The sequence below is a fragment of the Poecilia formosa genome, unplaced genomic scaffold (genome assembly GCF_000485575.1).
Source record: "Poecilia formosa unplaced genomic scaffold, Poecilia_formosa-5.1.2 Scaffold141, whole genome shotgun sequence".
Lineage (NCBI taxonomy): Eukaryota > Metazoa > Chordata > Actinopteri > Cyprinodontiformes > Poeciliidae > Poecilia > Poecilia formosa.
The window spans coordinates 1,175,664-1,198,943 of record NW_006800080.1 but is presented as its reverse complement, the minus strand read 5'-3'; the positions used below and the strand labels follow the sequence as shown (position 1 = coordinate 1,198,943).

The 23,280-nt window shown below is 38.9% G+C and overlaps 1 protein-coding gene across 4 annotated transcripts in view; it reads left to right on the top strand.

Moving 5' to 3' along the window:
• Positions 1 to 1,826: 1,826 nt before the first annotated feature.
• Positions 1,827 to 23,280, top strand: part of LOC103145365 (galactosylgalactosylxylosylprotein 3-beta-glucuronosyltransferase 1) — a 99,875-nt gene continuing 78,421 nt past the window's right edge. For 2 of the 4 annotated variants that reach the window (XM_016676736.1, XM_007562771.2), the window contains exon 1: positions 1,828 to 2,396. The gene's annotated coding sequence lies outside the window, so the exon portion shown is untranslated. Of the gene's footprint in view, positions 2,397 to 23,280 lie in introns of all 4 variants that reach the window. The other 2 variants (XM_016676737.1, XM_007562774.2) reach the window with 2 other exon arrangements.

Here is a 23,280-nt window from a genome sequence, read left to right as displayed (position 1 = left end):
ATATAATAGAGGCATTCTCTCCTCAACAGCTATGTATACTCCATCCTAAGTCCACAAAGCAGCATTATTGCAAATCCTTCTTCCAAAACACACTCAATATTCCTTTAATAGTTGTGATTGTCCCTGTTTTTCCTTACTTCTTTTAAACACTTTGCTTTTTATTGTCTTATGTGTAGCCTATTCATCCACATCTTGTATGATTTTGTTTCTCCTGGAAATTAACCTTCTCAGCTGCACAGTACATTTAATAACTCCACAATGATGTTTTTTAATGTTTAGGTTTTTCAATTTCTTCTTACTGTACAGTCTATTATTATTTATTTTAGGAGCAGATCTATATTTTTTTCTGTAGTTTAAAAGTTAGATGAATATGCAACCTTGGAGTCACCACATGCAAATAGTTTTGTACTAACTAACAACTGTCTCTCTCCTATGTTTTACTAATATTCACAAGTCCATCTTACTTCCACAACCAGCACTGACTTTCAATATTCAAAAGGCTGGTTTTCAAAATTGATTTTTCTTCGCTACAAGTTTGAGAGAGATTTTTATGTTATTCGAACCTTGCCACTAAAATCGCTGGAGTTTGAGCCAACAATCAGTCCAAAGCTGAAAATACCACATGACACTGTGCAGTGAAATGTAGTGCACAGTCACTAGATCATCTGATGTTTTTCTCCCCTTCTGTTCTCTTCAGGTTATCAAGCCTTCCAGAAGCACACACCATCACATCAGTAGCTCCACTCATAACAGCAATTTAGTGATTTGAATTCCCTCTCGCCTGCCGCCTTTTTCATTACACCGTGACAGCAAAATGCAAAGTAGCCCGTGTGTTTAATATGAGATACGACACAAGACATAATTAAAAACAAATGTGTCGGGATGTCTTCTGTTTGAGTTTCTTTATTGGCATGCATGTGATAAGTTGGAGGAGAATTATGACTTGTCTCATTTTTCTTTGGTCTTATTATCCCTGTTGGTCATGTTTTTCCAGGAACGACATCCAGTGCAGTGCTCCCATGGAGTTTGTGACACCTCCTCTGGTTCCAACTCTTCGGAAAGCCAGCTATGCTCTCTGGGCTCAGAAGAGGTGGGATGGCTTTCCCTGAGGTTCACACCAGACGCTGTCTCACCTCGGCAACAGACAGACTCTTTATTCAGTGACGCCTGAAATTAGACGGTGCGCTTCTTGAGAGGATGGAAATGTAGGGACAGAACTGGCATCAAGGGGGCGGCTGCCAATCACTCATGGCAGAAGCAGCATCTGGAGAGGCACGCAGCGGCTTCCTCTTCAGTTTTTAAACAACGTGATGGTTTTCTCTGCACCCAAGAATTGAGTTAATTCAAGCCATTTTCCAGAAGAGGTTTCTGCATGTGACCCATTGTGCAGTCAGTCAGGCGTAAGTGAAAGTCTTATCTCTCTGTTACACGGTTGTAAGTTCTTCCAGAGTTGCGTCTCCTTTTCCAAAACCAGCATATGTTCTCATGTCTTAAACAGCGATTTTGCAACAGTCCAAGCTGTCTGAATGAAGTGTCATTTCACTCAGGTCATTTGTGCATCACTAAACTGACAGACAGGAGAAAAACAGTAGGCTGTCCCCGTAACCAAGTCTAAATATTAAACAGAAAATGAGAAAGCAGACTCCTTTACGTTTGTCTCTCAATCTTTGACTTGATATTATTCTGTTTTCCTCTCATTCTCTTTGAAGAACTTTCCCTTTTCATGTATTCGCTACCTCTCGCCCCTCCGTTTGTGAGTGCTGCAGCCCACCCTGCACCGAGCTTCAGTGGTACATGCCGTTAGAAAGCCCAACTCTGAGAGGGGAGGAGGGGAGGAGAGGAGGGTGGTCTCAGTCTCAGCTAAGCGGCTGCTTTAGTCCCCCACCATAAGCAAATTCACAGATGTCTCTGCACGCGTCTCAGCCGTCATGAGAAGACAGCCTGCTCCTGTGTGAGCCCCGGACAGAGTGAAGCAGAAAGGGATTCAAAGAGAATCAGCAAGGAAAAGGGTGGGAGGGAGAGCGGGAGAACGAAGAGGAGAAGGCGAAACACATACATCGCTGCCACTCTGACGTTTCTGCTCATGAGCCCAATCTGGTGTGTTTAAGCGCAAGAAGAGAAGAGAAAAGAGGGAGGAAAATAAATCCGTGGACCCTGACATCTCTTTGTTTTAATTTTCTCTCTCATTTTTTTAATTCATTCAATGAATGAAGGCGGCTCCTACTAACACGGCAGAGTAAAAGAAAGAGATGCTTTGAAGGCTGTCTCTCTTTTGACAAGGGGCAAGAAAGAGAAAGAAGGGGGGGGTCAGACGGCGTAAAACTGGATTTCTAGGATGACTCGGAGTCGACTCGGAAGCTTGGAATACGAGCCTCACGCTGAAGTCTCTGAATGAGGTAAAAATCATGATATCACACCATCGTCTCTTGTTATGCTCTGCCCCGGCTGCCACCGTCAGATAAAAATCTGTGAGGCACTTGAAAGCATGAACAAGGGCTTGACAAAAATGAGCCAATTTTCATGCTCATCAGGTTTGGAGCAGCGTTCGGGAGATTGCCATCCTCCTCCCCGGGTTGTTCTCCGTCTTGCTCATTGGAAGTGAGGGAGAATCCACACAGGCTGCAGTGTTGCGTGTTGCAGAGAGGCACTGCGAGCCGAGTTGAGCACCAGACTGATGAAAAAAAGAATTGGTGATAATCCTTGTGATGAGAATCTAGGGGTGCTGAGATGGCAGAAGGGCAAGAAGAAAGTGATTTTCTGCAAACTGGCCAGCAGAGCATTTAGTTCAGCTGGGTTCAACGGATAAATGCAACACGAATACTCTTTATTTCATAATGGATGAACTGAAAATCCCATGGTGTGTGTTCCAAAAAGGGAAGGAAGGTGTTATGAAATAAATAAATTATGAGGCATATAGTAAAGTGGGTTGCAGAGTTGATATTTTTAACATTCTGATAATATTAAAATCCCAGGCACTGGGGAAACTTTAATTCAGCAGCTGAAAACTAAAGACAAGATGAAAGACAAAGTTGTTTTCTTTATTGACGGAGGTGCACAAACATTTCTTTTCAACCTCCTGTGAACTTTTGGAACACAATGAAAAACCTGCAGATTATCAGACGTAGCGTAGTGAGGGAGTGAAAATGAAAGCGGTGTTTAAATTTGGAGTTTGTGCAAATGATTTTGTGTTAGCTGACAATAATGTCTACAGTAATGCTATATGTAGACATTATTTCAAGCCCATAAATAATAAATATCTGGACAAAAATGATTTGGTCTTTGCCAGGTTAAGTCCTCATCTGCTCAAAAACAAAATACCACACAACACATTCTACACTGTCATAAAAATGCTGAAGTGCTTGTACTTGAGAGTGAAATTTGCAGGTAGGTGTTGTTTATCAAATGCTCTTGATTGATTGATAATCAGCAAGCGAGAGCAGCCTTAGAAAAGCAGCTTTTGCAGTTTGTTCATCTGGAGCAGACAGGTAAATGTGCCGGGATGGAAAGACATCAGCAATGATCTTAACCCGATTAATGTGGGAAGTATTGAAAGAATAGTTGAAAAATATTTAAAATCCATTATTCCACAGTGAGGAAGACTTTTTTATTTATTTTTTACCAGTGGAAAGCATTTAAAAACACTGAAGATTTCCCAGGAGTGAATGTTCCAGACAATTCATTCCTTATTTGAACCATGAATAGAAACCTAAAAGCTGCAATTCAGACACTACAGGTTTTATATTACAGCTAAATTAGAAAGTGAGCTAGTATGTCCTATTTTAAAGAGCTTTGAAGGGATTTTTTTTTCTCTATAACAAGAATCCTTTTGAACAATGAGACCAGAGTTGACATGTTATGGTCGTTATGCTCAGCACCTTGTTTTACAGAAATGAAACACAGGGATCGCTCAAAAAATCCTCATACCAATTGTCAAGCATGATATTTGGCAGATGGGTCATGAGTTGAGATTTGTCACCAAACATTCAGAGTAACTTGCAGTCATTAACCCAGTTCAAAAAATATAAACTATTTTTGAATAATTCATCATTTAAAAATAAGCTTTGTTTTCTAAATGATTAATACATATGTTATATCCTTCATGTTCAGTCAATGACATTCAAGTAGAGACGAGTGTATAACTGTGATATAATGTTGAGGAATGACTCAAATGTATTTTTGTTTGCTGCCGTGTCCCAATTAATCTACACTAAGAATCGCAGCACAAGACGTAACGGTTTAGATTCAGCCACAGACAACTGAGCGAACACAACAAAACAACACCTGGCCTTAGCTTTTTTAGCCTGTGTAGCAAAGTACAGCAACACTGCAATGCTGTTCATGTTCCCAGCTGTTTTTTCACATGGGTGCTGGCATAGCTCTGCACTGCACTCTTTGACCCTGGGTACATATTCTGTTTCTCCTTCGTCCAGCTATGTCAGCAAGGAGGATACAGATCTCTTTTATGGAGATGGGCAGCTTGTCTTTTCACTCTCAGATCAAGGTTGCACCCCTTATTCTGGCCGAGCTAGCCGAGTGCTGACGGGTCAGAACTACAAACGATGCTCCTACATTACATAGCTGCACATATACGAGTTTGTAATTATATTTGCTTAATGTCATAAAAATAAAAGCGTGGCCAACATGGACAGAACGGCTTTGTTCACTTCCTCCACTACCATTGCTAAAATTACAGGCAGATTAAAACTGTAAAGCAGCGTAGAAAATCAACGTCATCTTTCACAACTTCTCCTTCTGTTTGCCGACTGGCCCGGTCAAAAATCGACTGGAGAGAATCCGAGACACGGGGAGAAACAATTCAGTCATTTAGACTTTAAGATTTTTAATTACTTACAGTCCAATTTGATCATAACTATGATACAATGCAGAAATGAGCTAATTGGCAGTTTTTGAGAGCAAAGACACGACTTTACACAACAAAAGCTTTGAAGCTAATAGCAGAGACAAAAACGTGAGGCAGTTTCACATTTACAGCAATACCTTATTTTGAATTAAATGGATTGAAGCAGCATGATAGACTTTAAAGCATATATATAACCCACACTATGCTGAGAAAGTAATAGTGAGTGGATAATAGCCGCTGTCATTATTTCTTTGTATAGGTGAACCTGATTGTGAATGCAGCTGGAGGATTTTCCTTCAGCTTGTTCCATGCAGTCATCATTTCACACATCATTTCTTGGTGTAATGATATGTATGAGATCTGACAGGACACAGGGGTGAGACTAAACAAATGTTTTGCTGGCTATCGGCAACAGTGCAGTTGTTTCAGAAGCATGTGGGCGCAGGTTAACCATGTCTACCTACACGGACAACTCACAGATGCAGGTTCTGAAAATACACTTCACCGGGCTGAATTCATCTCCGTTTGAAGTCTGTTCGTGTGTGGTGCAGGTTTCTCTTTGAAAGTATCTGAGCATCTCTGCAGATTCAGCCATGGAGTCATCCATCCTCTGCACCAGCAGGGCAAATGTAAGGGACAAGAAGAATAGGTGGGCTTTTATCGGCCACAGTAGACAGAAAGCATTATGCGACTGGTGTTAGAGTGTCCGTACAGCATCTAGTTCGGTGCAGCTTTTGTCCATTTGGTTAAAATGTTTTGGTGTTTGCGTTTGAAACAGGCCACCTACTGAATGTATGCACATACTGTAGGTATTCTTAAGATTATTCACTCAATTGAGAGAATTACCTGAAAATTTGTTTTCACTCAGGATGAAAACATCGGACGAATTAGTAGTGACAAAATACGGTATTAAGGCATAGTAACCCCTGACAGGTGAATGTTTTTTTCATCAAAATTGATATATGGAAAGTGGAGAAAACAGGCAAGCACAAAGAACTGACTGAAAATGGAAAACTTTTGATGGCGAGATGACTGGATCAAAGGAATAAATATCTGCAGCTTTTGTGCAGTATTCCTGGCTTACAGTAATCAGTATTTATCAAAAGTGGACCAAGGAAGGAACGGTAGTGAATCACCAACAGGGTCAAGAATCACTGATGAAAGAAGAGAGTAAAAGCTGGCCTGAGTGGTACAACACAACAGAGAATGTATTTCTAGTTTTTCACCTTGAAAGCAAACAATTGGTATAAGTGTATGATTTCCAACCAAGTAATAAAAAAATAAGAAATATTTAAGTTTAAATAGTACAACGCAAGTTGACAATTAGATAAAGATAGAGCATATAATATTAATGTTAGCATCTAGTTCCATACTGGCCGCTTATGAAAGCTTAAATATATGACGTTTTTGTGTTTTATGGATGAGTTTTGGACTCCAGGAGTTTTTTGCTCGATAAGCTGTAGGAGAATAAAGGAAGGATTTTTACAGTGAACCAAGGTGTCAGTGAAGATGAATACTTTATGCTATAAATGTCTTAGCTCACGTCACCGAAAAAATACTTTCCACATTTCTGAATTGTAAGAATTGAGACTCATTTGATTGCTGACGCGTGAAGCAAAAGTAAACACAAGAAGCAGACAAAATCTAAAGATGGGTAAAGATTGTTTGCTTTTCACTGGTGAATTTAAGTCCCTCCGGTTTATGGTACCATAGAATGTGTTTAATTAATATCAGTTTAATGGCTTGGTTTGGGCATAATTTTGCCAGAGGACTGCTATAAAACACACTGGGCACATATTCTTTGTTCTACCTGGCCTAAACACAAGAGTAAAGCAAAATGTCTACTAAGAACAAATGTTTTCAGCCTTGCAGCAGTGCAACAGCACCTTGCTGGATTACAAACCATCAGGCTCTTAAAAATCTGTCTGGCTGCCCATTAAAACAGCCACTATTGTGGCTCATTAATGTCCTGCAGAGGAATTAGAATAAACTGAGCTCCACACACTCTGGCTGGCAGAGACTCTCAGCCATCTCTGCAGCAGTTTCCTTTCTCTCCAGGGACAGCAGTTGTTTGCCTGAGGTACATCACAGCAGCTTGGAGTGACCAGCAGCACCAGATAATTAGATGCTCAACTCCCTACAAACTGCTGGATCTGTTGAATTCGCCTTGACTTGTTTCAGCAATTCCTGGAAGATTGTCGGATTTGATTGCTCTGCAGGCCACCGCTGCTCGCGTAAATGGGAAATTGAGTTTGAAAGGTGAGGATTATAGTATGAGAAAGGTATGCTATCTGAGAGGGATAATAGCAGAAAGCATCAAAGTTGCACAACGGATTTTCTTTAGCAACAGAGCTAACTTTTAGATATATACACCTGAAAGCCCTTCTTTTTTTGTGATGTTCTTCACAAAAAGAACATCCCTTAGAATTTATAATCATGTTTTTTTTTTATGTTTAGTGTTTAAATAAATAAAACAGCAGCAATAATAACAACAACGATGGAGCCAATAAAGACCTGTGTATGCTGCCAGCACATTCAACTTCGCAGATCATATTGGAACATGAAATCTCCACTGCACAAAATTGAAAAACACTACAGCAAAACATGGTGAAAATACTAGTTTAATTTGAGTACAAGTATTAAATGCTAGTTTTTAATTTAACTTGTTTATGGTGCAGGATGTCATTAATGTTGTTTCTTGATATTATCCTACCTAGAGTAACACTGGAAGTGTAACATAGTGGTATTACCAAGAAATAACTGGGTTATTTGTATGTTAGCTAGCCTGCACTGTGTTACTTCAACACACTTCTCACTCTGCAGCAGTGGCTCAGGTGGTAGAGCAGGTGGCCACAGAGGTTCCTGGTTTGAATCCCAGTCCTTCCAGTCCTTCCTTGGAGAAAATCAGAAGGGGTTGTATCAAGGAACCATCTGACAGAAAATATCTACTTAGTCTGTCTGCATGAAGTTGTGGACTTAGTCATTTGTCACAGTACGTAGCAATATTTTTTTCCCCAAAAGCGACTAGTGACAAATCTGGGAACTTTATTCCATGTTATTGGAGATTTTGGCAACACCACATAGCACCAATCACCCTGTAGCATTAGTCCTGAAGGAGAAGCGAATGCTGCCATGAGTCCCTCCTGCTTCTTAAGCACTGTGGTCAGTTTCACAATCATCCTGCAGTATATCCCACTTGCAGTCACAGCAGAGAAGAGACTCTTTCCACTCCATGTTCACATTGCAACTGAATCATATTTGTACAAACATGAGAAATGCTGTTGATCAACGCCCATAATTTCAGCTTCTGACTTGCCATGTGTTCGTGTCTGAGTGAGACAGTTTTCTACTTGAAAGTGGGGCTGTGATGTAAACATCCACCAAGCTGTACCGTTCTAACCAATAGGAAAATTAAACTGCAGTAGCCACCGTTCAACCCAAAGAGGGCAGCATGAAGACAGTTTTAGGCATAATACTGCAGAATTAAACAAGTTTGCTTAAAAATGTCATAATTTGCACCAACGCCTAAAGAAAGCATCCAAATGTTGATTTGGACTTTAGTTCTTTAAAAATACTTTGAGAAAATCTGTCCATGCCTTATGTGCCCACATGTGCATATATGCAGGATGGAGCTCCATGTAATGACCCTGTAGTGGCATAGATTATATAATTTCATAACAAGTATGCATGTTTAAAAAAGAAAATCTATGAATTTCACTTTGCATGATCCATCCCTTCGCCACCCAATAAGAAGAGTAATTAGACTGATGGAAACAGCAGCAAGAGAACCACAAGTTTAGAACAAGCTTAAAAATAAAACAGAAAAAAAAGCAATCAACACAATGCACAGTAATAAAACATTAGACATAAAACACAAAACTCAAAAGGGAAGTGACAACTAAACCAAAGACTATGACAGATTCTGGAAATGACCATGCAGACTCCCAGTTGAACTGTAAAGACGGCAGAGAACGGTGTCAAGCTGCTCCTAATGCCAAGAATGTCGACCCCTGGGTTTGGTCGTTATCTTTATAGGTGGTGACATGCTCCACCGCTATAGGTAAGCTGAGTCAGTAGGTGTCCACCTCAATTATGTTTCATCACTGTCAAATGAAAGCCTATATTGTGTTCTCGGGCACATAGAAGCTATTGTTACTGACAGAAAAGTCACATTAAAATTTTATTTCTTTTAGAATAAAATAGAACAGAAAGTCTTATTTGTCTGACAAACTTTTTCTTCGACGGGGCTCTCTAAACACGCGTAAAACATTCAACAGAGACAAATATAAAAAATTACAAACGCGTAAATAAATGCCTCTGCTATTGTTGGCTATAATTGTGGTTTGGATGAATGATTTTCTTTTTTGTATTTTGCTTCGATGACCAGTGGAAGCTTGTATCTGCTGTCTGATGGGAGGAGTGAAGGATGGGATGTGAGGGTTCCTCTGTGATCAGGATGGCTTTCCTGACTCTACCTGGAAAACCTGCCTTCCCTGAATAATCAGAGGCTTAAAAAGCACTGCTCTGTCTCCATCGACACAGCACAACTTATCTGTCTTTGTGCTGGACTTTAGTGACCAGGTCATTGACAGCCAGTTGATCCTGGGTGAGAGACCCCACGCTCTCCATGTGTGCCGCCAAGGCACATCGGTATATTTAAAAAGGCTCCCTGTTAAAAGTAATGCTATTAGTACAGACAAAGAAAACAGGATGGAGGATAAAACATAACCTGGTTGGAACCCTGTATTCAAAGCCATTTTACTTGACTTACAGACACAGTATGTAAGTATTACAAATATATGTTTTTTCACATTTGTTCTAAAAGTCACCATGTTGTGACAGTGAGACAGATGAGACTAGTCTGAGCATTCGTGGCAGGTTACGTTGTGGTGAACCAGCCACAGCAGAGCAGAGAGCCAGGGAGAGTGTGTGAGCGGTGCATTTGGAAAACCTCTATCCTTTAAAAAAGTAGGCTTTTATCGATAAGATCAAACTTCAGTGGATCTGTGGGCTCTGGAGGCAATGCAACAGAGTGCTAATGTTTACAGTATTAAAAGCAGAGGAGAAGTCCATAAACAAAATCTGGGTATTTGGTATTGCAGAGACCGTGTTTGTTATCACTATGTTTAAAATAGTTGAGCTTGCATCCTCCACGCCTCGTTTCGCCCCGTAGGCAAACTGGAGAGGGTTCAGTTTGCCTACATAGTATTGTTGAAATGACTCATCCTGCTCATCACCTCCTAAACAGGTAGATGCATGAAACAATACAATATTTTGTTTTACATCTATAACGCTAAGGCTCTTGAGAAATATTCAGCTTCTATTGCTGGGTGATTTACAATACTTTCCCTTTTTCTTAATGAAATGTTTTTAGTATAATCTCCCTATGTGTGTTTGAGGTTAACCGATGATCCCTTGGGGTGGTGCTACTGCTACTGTGTTGTAAAAGAGCGGCGTATTACAGACAAGCTGGCAGTGTGGAATCGCTTGTTTTGCTCGCATTTATCAGGCCTTTGCTGAAGATTAGGGAAAAGCTTGAAGATGCTACTGGAGGCATTTGGTATGTGTAATCACATGTACATGACACAGATTCACGCGGTCTACAGGCACAAAAACAACAAATGTAAAACTCTTATCTAAACCACCAAGCTTTACCGCCCAAAACGGGCCTCATACAGACAAAGACGAGAGTAGTAAACAGTCCTCTGACATCTGTAGTAAATAGTCCTCTGACATCTGTCTGGACAATTTTCACGTATTTTGTCATGTTACAATCATATAACATAGAGAAGTAAAGCGAAAGGGTCCCCGTCCGTCCTTCAAAGAAAAATGAATTTAAACTATAATCACGGTAACAGAACTGGCACAATTTGCGTCTTTGGCATTGTGTTAAACCCAGCAGGAGGAGGTGTTGCATTTATCTGACTGTGGGGCCATAGATTTAGTTTAATATGTCCTGCGCAACAGAAGGTGTCAGAAGGAGATGATAATTTCCCATGACGACAGAGGTATTTGCCTACCGACACCCTTAACCAAGTGAAGATAATGTGACCCGACAGTGGTGGCGAATACCGCAGGCGTGTTAGTTTTGACTGCAGAATAGTAATTGGCACGACACTGGCTCCGCCCCGATACGGAAGTGGAGCAAACCTCCAACAAACAGTGCTATAATAGCAGTGGTAGTGAAACTCAATGCGTTACCCGAGACAATGAGTAATTTTTGCTGCATCAGCCAATACTGAGGCAGAGATGGCAGGGAAGAAAATAATCCAGATAGAGTCAGAGTTTCAGAATGTCCCCTCACCAGTCAGTTACATTGAATATACTCCAACTCAGGTCATTTCTTAGTGTACCTCTGGTTGCAACAGAAGCCAAATATAAATGCCAGTGATAGTGAATCTTCCAAAGCTTAAACATTTTTTTGAGTTTGATAAACATTCACCTTGATGCACATGTAGCATCTGCAATTACAGGCAGATAGGGAAACACTGCGCTGATCAAGGGGGAAAAAAAGAGTTTAGGGTCTGAGGCACAAACAAGCTCTCTAAATTACTCTTTTGAGAAAGTCCTTGAGGATTTTGTCCTAAATCCGCAGCTTTAATGAGAACAAGTGTTGGTGCACCTCTGCAGAGGAAAGAATTGCTGTATAAAGAGGTTGGGAGATTATTCCACTTGCCAGAGCAACATTAACTAGAGTGAACAAATGAACAAATGCACAAATTTATGGGCCTCACCCAGTCATGGCAGAGATTCTACCCATTGCAACTGTGTTGACAGACTGAGTTAAATTTGATAAAGAAATTGAGAACCACATACAAGTAAGTCATAATTAGTCACCACTCATGTGAGTACAATTCTAAGCCCCTTTTTCTGTTAATATTTAAAACAAAAGTGTTGCTTTTTTTGAAACATTACAGCTGCTAAAATAATGACACACTGATTATTACAGTTATGACAATTCTATCAACACTATTTGAGACGATGCAGCTATCTTGCCAGGTCCCTCTTGGCAAAGTGATTGTAGATCTCAACAAGGTTCTTATCTGGTTAAAAAAAAGGTTATCTTTTTTTTTATTTAAAATTTAGTCTCATACGCTTAAGATGGCCACTATTTACTTATTTTTGGTTGTATCCAAGTACAAAAAAAAATAAAAAAATTGTAAGGAGAAACCATAAATTTTGAGGAGTTGCGATCCAGGCTATGGTACAGTGCGCTTTAGATTTCTTAGAGTGCTGATATCTTTCTCAGAGCTCCAGTTGAATGGATCATGTAGAGAATGCCTCACCTTACAAGATCAAAGTTTTTGAAAGTGCAAACAACTACATGCACCTCTACTTGATCTACATGGGTAAACTGTCATTGTGTGTGAAGTGTAGAACAAGAACAGGTCAATTGTAGCCATGCTTAAAGGAAGTAAGTCTTGGCATTTACAGTAGAATTGATTTGACACACTAATATGTCCTACTTGTAAAGTTGACAGAGCATTTATTTCAGTCATTCCTGCAAATTAAATGAGCCTCCACTGACTGATGCTGTTGAAAAGCAGTTTTTTTGTTTGTTTTTTTTGTAATCGGGTTTCAGCATTATAGCATTATTTCTGCATAATCAGACTGAATGCTGTAAGTCTATTCCACAGAAGACACTTAAACATTGTAACACAACAAAAAAATTAGCAAACAAAACAGTAATCTTACTTAATCAAACTTTGGAAAAACACTCTTTGCCCTCCCTGGGAAGAAAACCATTTCTGATTGCACAAATTACATTCATCAACTTGATATTTCACCAGTGCTGCCTCTGATCCTTCGCTTTTGTTTTCACGATGTATGGCACGGAGGCTGACATGCCGCGCTATCTCCCACGAACAACTTGCTCATCATTAAGCAGAGCCTTGATGTATCTTGCGGATCCATTGTTAGTGCTAATGGTGCTGCCAGGCTTGTGAATTCATCAACAAAACCAATCTCATTTTCTGCTGATCTTAATCTCCAGAGTTAATAAACAGGATGTTTGTCCGACATGAATCATGTCTGAGCTGAACGGGGAAACTCGCATGGCTTGTCATTTAAAGCTGAGGTCATAGAATTGGGTGTATCACATACCTCTTGACTGAGCTGCTGTTTATTGCTACAAACCCTATAAAATGTTAAAAGGCTGCCAGGAAAATTTTTAAAAAAGCTGGGCAGTGTGGCTTATGATTTCATTAAAATGGGTGTAAAGGCTCTGGAAAAGACTTCAGGCAAAACCGCCTATAGGCATGACTGACTATGAGGCCATTTACTGTCCAATTGCCTTTTACTTCAGTTCATGGTCTAAAGATCTAATAAACCAAGTGATTATTCACAGCTATGAGCATTATATTATGCCTTTTGCATATCACACCAGCAATAGAGCCTCAGTTCTTAACTTTTTCTCTAGATGAGATGGGGCTGATTCTCAAATCCATCAAATATAGATAGAAATAAAAGTATGTTTTTATATATATAATTAATTGATGTTTCATGCTTAAACATCCTTTATACATAAAAAAAAAGATTTATACACATACATAGCATTGGTGACTGGATGCGCAGAGTACACACTTATTTGCAGAATGAAAAAAAAAAAACAGATTAAATATTGATAAATTGTGCATAGGATATTTACATATCCAAACCAACAAAACCAGAACAGCAACATTCAAGTCAGTGCAAATAATGAAGGAAATGTGTCAAAGCAAAGGGGGGAGGAGGACCTATTTGAATTGCATTACGCAGTTAAATTAGGTCATTGTGTGACGCCAAAATGATCCATCTCCTGTCAAACACTGAAATTAGAAAGAGAGGCTGCTCAGAAACGTAAACACACGCTGCTGTGTGAGTTGCAGAAGCCTGCAAAAGAAGTTCCTGTGCAAAGAGGTGAGCTCAGAGACGTCAAGTGGCGCTAGATCGCAAACTTTGGAGTAAATGATGACAACCCTTTTACTGAAGCTCGTTGTTTTTGTTCTTCCTACCGGTTTCGTTTAAAGAATGTGCCCATTCTACCTCGCTCCCAGCGTTACATGTCAGAGCCACAAAGTGTCCCGTGAAAAATCCAGAGAAACTCTTGGTAACGCTGCTGTTACCACGGTAAACGAGTATGGTAACTTTTGTAAAACTTATTTATTACAAAAATTTTCTGCAGATTGCTTTGCCTCCCTCCGGACCTCGTTAACGATATTTGCTGTGTGTTTCTGTCAAAAATCCGACAATTGGCTGAAAGTCAAACCATTTAAAGGACAAGGTGACCTGCTGGAGCAGCTAGCGCACTCATTTACCGCCTCTCTGCGCTGGACTTTAATTAATAGTTTAATAAGAGCAGTGAGCTGTGAGTCTGACCTGTTTTGCACCAGCATTAATTTGCTAAGCTTCTTGACTATACAGGAACTAATTACAGTGAACAAACTCTAAATTTGTAGATAGAAAATAAAGAGCTGAGACTGTTCATGTCCGTAATGATTTCATGAGGGTTTCTTTACCAACACGGGATCGGATTGTTCTGTTCTGGACTCAAAATAGGTCATATTGCCTTTATTGTCATTATTTTTTTTATTTTCCCATCCTGTATTTAATTTTGCATTTTCATAAATTATACAGTCTCAAAAAGAGCAAAACAAAACCAGCTTGAAAGAGAGTGTTATAGTTTGAACCTTCTTCCATATTAATACACTCGTTCACAATTCTTCATGCCTATGAGGAGCCAAAAGCTATTTATTCTATTATTTTACCAATTAAAGCAGACTTTGACTTTTAAATAGAAGAGATACGATGGCCAGATATGCAACAATATTGCACCTATTTTCGGAGGACATAGCTCACAGTGAGATCTAACATTAAATGCCAGTTGTGAAGATGTTGTATCTTACTTTCAAACAAAAAGTAATATGTTTTGCACTGTCAGGATTTTGAACATCTAAACAAACATCCTGGTCAATTTAGTGGTAATTAAGACGCAGGATTTGATTCTGTCCGTTTCTTAAATAACTCCAGTTGGCACCAAGCATTCATTGAAACACTTTTTTCCTATTTAGTTGTCTTCTTGAGTTCACTGTTTAGTTACATTTTGTAAAAATAAACATCAAAATCAGATCTAGTATTTTTTTTCACTCTGCAATTTTGGGTGCATCATTTGCTTTGAGATCAGGTTTGTGTTAATTGGCATATCTGTAGTCAGTCGTTTTGAAAGGTTGAGTTGTTGCAGCCTAAGGCGATTCTCCCAGCAGCCTCAAGCACTAGTGTGCAAACTTAATAAAACTGTTAAGTAGCATTAAATATATGTAGAGGGAAGACAGTGGGGTTTTTTCCAATGGTTCCCATGCATTTGATTAAGTAGCTCATTGTATAATAAGGACTTACCAGTTAGAAATCTTATATTTTGTCTGTACTTTGTGAGTAAGGCCACGAAAAGTCTAGAGGAAAAAAAAAAGTAATAAAAAAAAATCAAGTCTGTAAAGTGTGGCATGCATCAAGCTCTCTTTACCTGAGCACAATCCTATTTACCAATTGTAAATAGAGCCCACCTGCTGTGTCTATAAGCTGCTACGTGAAGGTTTGTTGGAGAACATTATTGAAAAATGTTAAAAATTCCCAATTTATTAACCAAAAATGAAAAGTGTATAGGAGCACTGCTGACTTCCCAAGACATTGTTTTTCATCTAAACTCAAAGGTTCAGTGACGATTTCTGATATGGGCGACATGGGCAACTGCCAAGGGTGGCATCTTGTTGACGGGTAAAACACTATGGTAAAAAACTAACACTGTACACCACCCTGAAAACACCACATCACATTGACATGCTGCTACACTTGCTGTTTGTAAGTCTAGGAAAACTAGTTTCATTCAACTTTGCAGTCATCCTACACATAATGGTTTTCTGGGCATCACATAAAATTCCAATTATAACAGATAAAAGTAAGAGCTATAATGTGACAAAACAGAAAAAAAGGTCAAAGGACATATTTATCAAAGGACATAATTTTGCATGATACCAGAGTATGGTGTTTTCCCTATAAGGGAAGTGATTTTAAATATCTTACCTAGTTTATTCTCCTTTTAAAACATAAATAAACTGGCCTTTAGGGGCCAGTTGTACTTTATCCTCTTAAAACAAGGGTTTAAAACAAGGGCTCAGTTTGAGAAGATTTCAATGAGACAGACACTTTTGTCTTTTGTTCCCATGAGATACTTTATGTCTGTCTCCATTTAGTAAAGCAGAGGAAATGGGGCAAATACACAATTGGAAGTGTTACAATTCATTAATGCATACTATGCTGAGTGGATATTCATTAAAAAAATGCCATCTCAGAATCTAAGATTGTGTAATGAATGTCTGTGCAACATGTTGATGGGGTGGTTAACCACAAGTGGACTGTGGCAATGTGAAGCCATGTTGTGAGATGCAGAATTCGATGGTGGGCCTCAGGCAGAACTCAGTGGTCCTGATTGAGTCTTTTGACAGCTGTTGATGTTTAAAATTAATCTGCTTTGATCCTGAACCTCTTTTTATTTTACTCTTTTTTTTTGGTTGCTTTCCTTAAATGTACAATGCTGAACCAAATCACACAATTTAACATCTCGATTTCTCTTAGGCTAATTATGAGCTTTTTTTATTATTATTATTTGTTGATGAGTTAATTCTTTGTCTTTATGAATACTTGCAAACCACAGAAGTGTGTCCTCCATCTCCAGTCTCTGAGGACATTAAGTCAGTGGGTGAAAAGGCATCAGTGGGATGTATGCCAAGAGGCTGCGCTTAGTTACAATCAGCTCAGTGTTGCATCATCACTAAGCAAAACTGTAGACAGAATAATGTTCACATTGAGGGGAGGATTTGAGTCTTATTACACAGCAGGCTGCAGGCCTGAAACAAAATGTCATTGTGTGATTTATGACATGCTACAAGCTAATGAGATAAACAGAGCCTGAATCGATTCAGTCGGGCAGGAACCAAGCCACAGGGGCATATGCAGCTGTCTGCAGCGACTGTATTGACACGCTCATATTCATAGAGCCAGTGAAAGAGATCCGAAGGCTGCAGTTTTGGCAGGAAAAAGAAAAAAAAGAAAAAACAGTGCTGTGTCCTCTTTCTCTCTGAATGTAGCCGCTTTGCCCAGCGCTGCAATCAGGGTCGATGCGGCTCAAATCAAACGCTTGTGATGGGATCTGACAAGCCGAGTACTTACTGCTGAACAATCACTGCTAAGAAAAGCTCTTTTCTCGTCAAAGACAAACAAGATAAGGGTGGTGTGTAGCAGGCAACTGTGAACTAACAGATGGGCATGAAAGAGCATTTTGAACTGCAGTTAGTGATAAAGCATGTCACAATTAGAATGTGGATGACCGTCAGCCTTGCTTGCAGACTTATTTTGTGGAGCTGCTGCAGCCGTTTGGCTCACTCGGTAATGGCAGATAATGGCTGATATTCCAAAAAGGTTGTGGTTAACTAATTAAAACCTTTACGCCTCACCAGGATCACTGTAAGAGGATAAACAGGGCAGGGTGCCATGTGTAGTGCTGAGCTCGTCTGGGCTGCAGTGCAGGGTGACTGAAAAACATCCACTGCAGGGCTTGAAGGAGGAAATTTTGTGTCCCAGACATTTTTAACATTGTTGTTTTCTTTTACATCCCATTATTTTCTTCCATTTAAATCAGCAATTTAGCCGTCTGAACAAAAACATAAACCTCATCCCTTGACCCCACCTCTCAAGAAAAACAAACAAAAAAATTTTGCTTGCATGTGATTATTATGGGATTTCTGCTTTTGATTGATTATCATTTGGATCAGATGGACCTCTATGTAACTTAATCTGGGTCTGACTGAATTGGAATAAGTTTGATTTATTTTATTTCTAGAATAAGGTAGCTCAATTCTTCCTCCCCAACCAGATTCCTTTCACTGGAAAAAAAAAAAAAAAAGTGCCATTCCTCAGAAAAATAATCCTTGATACATGTTAAATGGATTTTTGAAACTATAAAGAAGGTTAACATTAGCATTGAGGCAAAGCCTTCCCAAAGCCCTGACCTAAACACTATATAGACAGTAGCTTAAATCCATTCTTCCATGTAATTTGTCAAATATCCAGCCAGAATAACTCCAGAGGCTTAAAGATTGGCGATAAAATATTCTTGTCGGCATATAAACTGCTAATGATTATTTAGCTAAATATTTGTTTGGCATGTACGCATATTTTTCTAGTTGTATAATTTTGTCTGAATAGACAAAATCAACAATAATCTAGTGCACCAAATTCTTGTTTTAAGAACCTTTGCATTTGTATGCCTTATAACCAGTCCAAAATGGAAAAGTAAATACATCTTAAGTTTGTATATGGGAATCATACCCATTGTGCCCACACATCTTAATTAAATTTACCTGTAAATAAACTGCAACAAAGTGCAATGACTTGCATGTTGTCACAGCTTGATGAAAGCTGATAAAACCGGGTGAACTTTGAATTTGCTGCCGTCTGAATATCAAACTCCGAGGGAGGTATGATGAGAATAGGGGCTGGATTCTCAGAAGAGGCACATTTAATTGACTGTGATCGACTCAAGTCTGGTCTGGACATTTGGGAGTGAGTCATCTGTGACAGACTGTTCAGGAAGGAGAGCTACAGCTCTGGAATATCTGGCAATGCAGTGTCAGTTTTTTCTTCTTTTTTTTTTTGCACACACAGCAGACAAAGAGAACAGGGATGTCTGTCTAAACCATGTGTTACAAAAGGTTTTGGGAGGGGAATACTTTAAACAGCATACAAAAATGTCATGTATTTTCTCGTCTGATCAGAGGGTTTTGAACGAGGCAAGAGTTACGCAACCAGGGTTCCTGTCCCCAAACGGATGGAAGTTTTACATGCACAACTATTCTACATGCTTTCTGTAAGGCTGACATTTCAATTAAATGCAAAAAGTGTGTGTGCATATGAAAGATGGAGAGAAACATGGGCTGAGTGGGCCATTAATCTTGATGTTATATGTGTTTTGGTTCATTTGTGAAACAAATTAAAAACATTTTCACATTTCCCCTAAAAAATGTAAACCTTACTATAAAGTTAAAGGTAAAGTGTAAAAAATTTAGGTATTAACAATTTATCACAGTTACTTATAATTTTGCTCAGCTTTACATTAGTAACAGAGCAGGACAGTCAGGAAAAGAACATTTGTTATAAAACCCATTTGTAATAGTTAATGCACTGGTCTGAATATTAGTTCCAGTACAGTAAATGTTTATGACTGAGTTTAGATAAAAACATGTCACCAATGTTTAATGCAACTAAATCATCAAAAATTACCGATCCCTCAGTTCACTGAGTTTTTCGTACATGTTGTTGGTGTTTATCACCGTCTGGCAGTCTGTCCACATACGATCTCAATTATGATGAATTTAACAGCAGCAAAAGAGAAAACATGCTTTTACACCTTGTTTAAAGCTGGGAAATGGGAGGGAAATCAATATGGCCCTGGTGCAAATGAAAAGCATGCATGCAACGATAATGGATATGGATTTCTGGGTCCGAGGCTCATGTTTCATGCTCATGCAGCGCTCCGATCTCCGTGTCCACTGCAACACATGATGACTGATGAGGCCTCAAGGCGTGGGGGTGTGTTTCTGTGTGCTGGGATGTGTTTTAGAAGTTGGTCAATTGCTTAAGTGAAGAGGCAGAAAAATAATCACTTATTATGGCTTGAGTACGCTCTTCCGAAGTGGCTGTTCCTTTAATTTCAATCAGCTTAACATAGCAGCTTTGGAGGGCCAGAGAGGACCCAGAATGCTGTGCTCTTACTCCCCGTGTAATTTGTAGCTGTCAGGGGTCGACTCGGGTGAAGGCAGAATGCAGATGATCTCGCGGGCTCCTGTTTAAGTGATGGCTCAGATGCAGGGGGGGAAGCTAAATACCTGAGTGCGAAAGGCAGTGTGGAATAAAGAGAGAAAGCGCAACATAATATTTGTCCTGCTGGGAGAAGCAGGATAGCAGCCTTGAGATGCCTCATATCGTTTGTAATCAGCAAGAATCTCACTCTGCAACTGGCCTCCTGGTGTGCCTTTGTGGGTGACAATCTTTCATGCTTGACTAGTTTGTGTGTTTGTACGCGAGAATCACAGGGCTGGATCTTAAATATTTGCTTGGCAAATTACTTTAGGACATATGTGCGTCTCTGTTTTTGCTTTTGTTTCACTACAAAAGAAAGAGACGGGCAAACTGTCGTTCCTAACTTTTTTATTTTCTACCTACTTCCCCCTGGTGATGTGACATATTTTCCTTTATGGCCTTGCAAACATTAAGATGAGGAAAGAGAATTAACAATAGGGGTGAAAGTGGTTGAGTTGGCAACAATGGGGTATCTATTGTTAATTGTAAACGTGCAGACAGAACTTGGAGCGCTTGTCTGTCAGTCAAACCTTTCTCACCAGAGAGCAAGAGGACAGTGGTTGATTCTTAGACCTTTGGCAAGCTAGATAAGATCAGTGGATAAGATTGGCTTCACATGTCAAAATCAGCCGATTATTATTGAGATTATTAACAAGCAGAAACTGCTAAAAATATTCATTTGAAGCAGCCAGTATGCACATTACTGTCCAAGCTTATTTTATACCAAAGTGGTGTTCATCAAATGAGACTGACCGTTAATAATAATAATAATAAGAAGAAGAATTAATTTTATTCATAGTACACTTTGCATTTTAAAATGTAAAAGTCTGAAATAATAAGCAAAAAAAAAAAAAAAAACTAAGTAATGTGGGTTTATTGGCAAATTTTAAGTGAAATTATGTACATAGCTGAAATTTGGTTGTTGTATTTTGATGTTCATGTGTTTCTGATTAGACAGGTGAAATGTTTTGTTTTTAAATTACATGCATACTACCTTCCACATTTATGAGCACCAATAGCCTTACAATAAAACAACATTTTATTGAATTGCAAGAGCCAAACTTCCCCAAATTCACAGACTCATTTCTAAAAAGTTGTAGTTCAGAATTGCAGAAATATGCAATTTCTGGCTAGCTTCCACTATAACAATCACTGTCATCTTATGTTTCAGATGGACCCAACTGCACGCAAAACCAGAGACAGTTTCTAACTTTGAACATTTTTCACTCTGCAAACGTTTCCACACCAAAGGGTTATATTATTACTGTGAACTGGTGCTGATTAGTGCTGTGTTCCTCTGATTGAAAATAGGTCCAAAATCAGGTTTTTTGAGATCCTGCCAATCAATCTGAAAATTGGCCAATTCACTGGCTGATTCCTTGGGGCATCTAATTTTCTGCAATCAAACACTCAAGCTACATATTTTCAAAAGGTGCAGGGTCACACTGGTGATGGGGAAAATGCCTGGTATGCCAGATCACCAGTCCAGAATGATTGGATATCTCATTCAATCATTCTCTGACATCTGGCCCATTCAGAATTCTTACATCTGCTTTGTACATGCTGCCTCTGTCCTCACACACAATGACTCATGGTAGAATTGCAGTTCCTTGTAAGTTTTTGGATGTAATGCTCTGTGTGCAGAAGGAATGACACTTGCTAAACACCGAAGCAGAAGTCCTATTGTTGTTGCAAGTGTACAATATGCATTGTTCAATATAAACATATAGGGTAGGATTATTGGTTGAAGATGGAGGACTCAGACAGGAATAGACACTGAACAGCACCATGAACCAGAGGAAGAGGGAAGCCAGAGTGAAAACAAAGTAATTGCTGATGTGTGACAACAGATCACAACAGGTCCGAATCACTGCTGTGCCAATATATATATTTTTTTTTTTTGCTTTATTTAAATTGTGGTGTTAACTTATGAAAACTAACTACCACAACACAAATCATATCCAGATGCCGATCTTGAGATTCTCATAAATTTGCTTTCCACAGACAATCTCTTGTTTACATAAAAAGACACCACAGAGATGAAGAATGCTTTTCTTCAAACCAGAAATTTCTGGACGTTTTTTTTTTTTTTCTTCTTCTTTTTTCTTTTTGTGAAAGTGAAACAGAGAATTTAAGCTGGTTTTCCTTCCATTTTTAACACTGTTAATATGCCTCATCCACTTTTTCCTTGCAGATACAAAACTGTCATTGTCACCTTGTGAGTGTGAAGACACAAACACTCCACCAATTTATCACTTTGTTCTGCTTCCTCCACTTCTATTTTGAGTCAATCTGGAATCTTTCCTGTAACATAAAGCTTATGTTAGAATGCTGAAAAAAACTGAACATATGGTCAGTGCAGCAAATGTGAAACACAACTCCAACTAAGCACGATGGTTTGCAAAGATATTTAAACGGCTTCGTGGCACATTTAAGAAATGGTAGTATTAATAAATTGCTGCTGGATTTCCTTATTCGTTGACAATAAGGATTATTCTGTTCTTATGCAATTTCCTAAGAATCCAGCCTTACACACTCACACCGGAAAAAAAGAACGTAAAATATATTCACTTAGATCGAACATCTTGATATTTTTTTTTTTCTTTCAGTTTAAATTAGATGGCAGAAAAGGTCCCAGACTTTCAGCCACAGTTTCAATCCTTTATGGATGGCATGCGGTATGCAGCCTATTTTCTGATTTCACGTTTTATGCAAAGTTGCCTTATGTGCCTCTTCGTAAACCAGTCACTACAAGTAAAATTAATTAAAGTTGTCCTCATTAAGTCAGCAAAGCTTCATGTCACAATCATAATTTAATAATAATTGTGATTAAGTAGTTGCCAGAGGAGACATTCGACTAATAACCTGCTGGTCGACCTACCTAATCAACAAAATTGGTAATGACAGACATGCAGGGATCCATCTTTCACTCAGGAGGTAAACTCACAAACATTAACATGCCTTTACAGATTGATATAAAAGTAATGCTTTGTTTTTGCCAGCAAATTGTGGAAGGGGGTTCAGATGAATCCTAAACGGATTAGAGTTTAACATTTTATGCAAAATTTGCAATTTTGCATAAAACTGCAAACATTTTTGCAAACACTGTTAACTCACAAACATTAACATGCCTTTACAGATTGATATAAAAGTAATGCTTTGTTTTTGCCAGCAAATTGTGGAAGGGGGTTCAGATGAATCCGAAACGGATTAGAGTTTAACATTTTATGCAGAATTTGCAATTATATTTACATCCTTTTGACTTGTTCACATTTTGTCATACTACAGCCACAAACTTTACCTCAATGTTATTGATAGTTTAGATGAGATAAGAATATATGTTAACCATGGTTTTCAAATCTTGCCACAGATTCTGCTTTTAAAATAAACTTGGACTTTGACTGGGTAATTTTATCTCATGACTAGACTTTGCAACGCATTGTATGGTTGACATCTTGAGGTAAAAGGCTTTTGTTCTGCCCCAGGCTGGAAGTTGGAAATGTCTTAATTAGTTTTAAAAAGTTCTATAG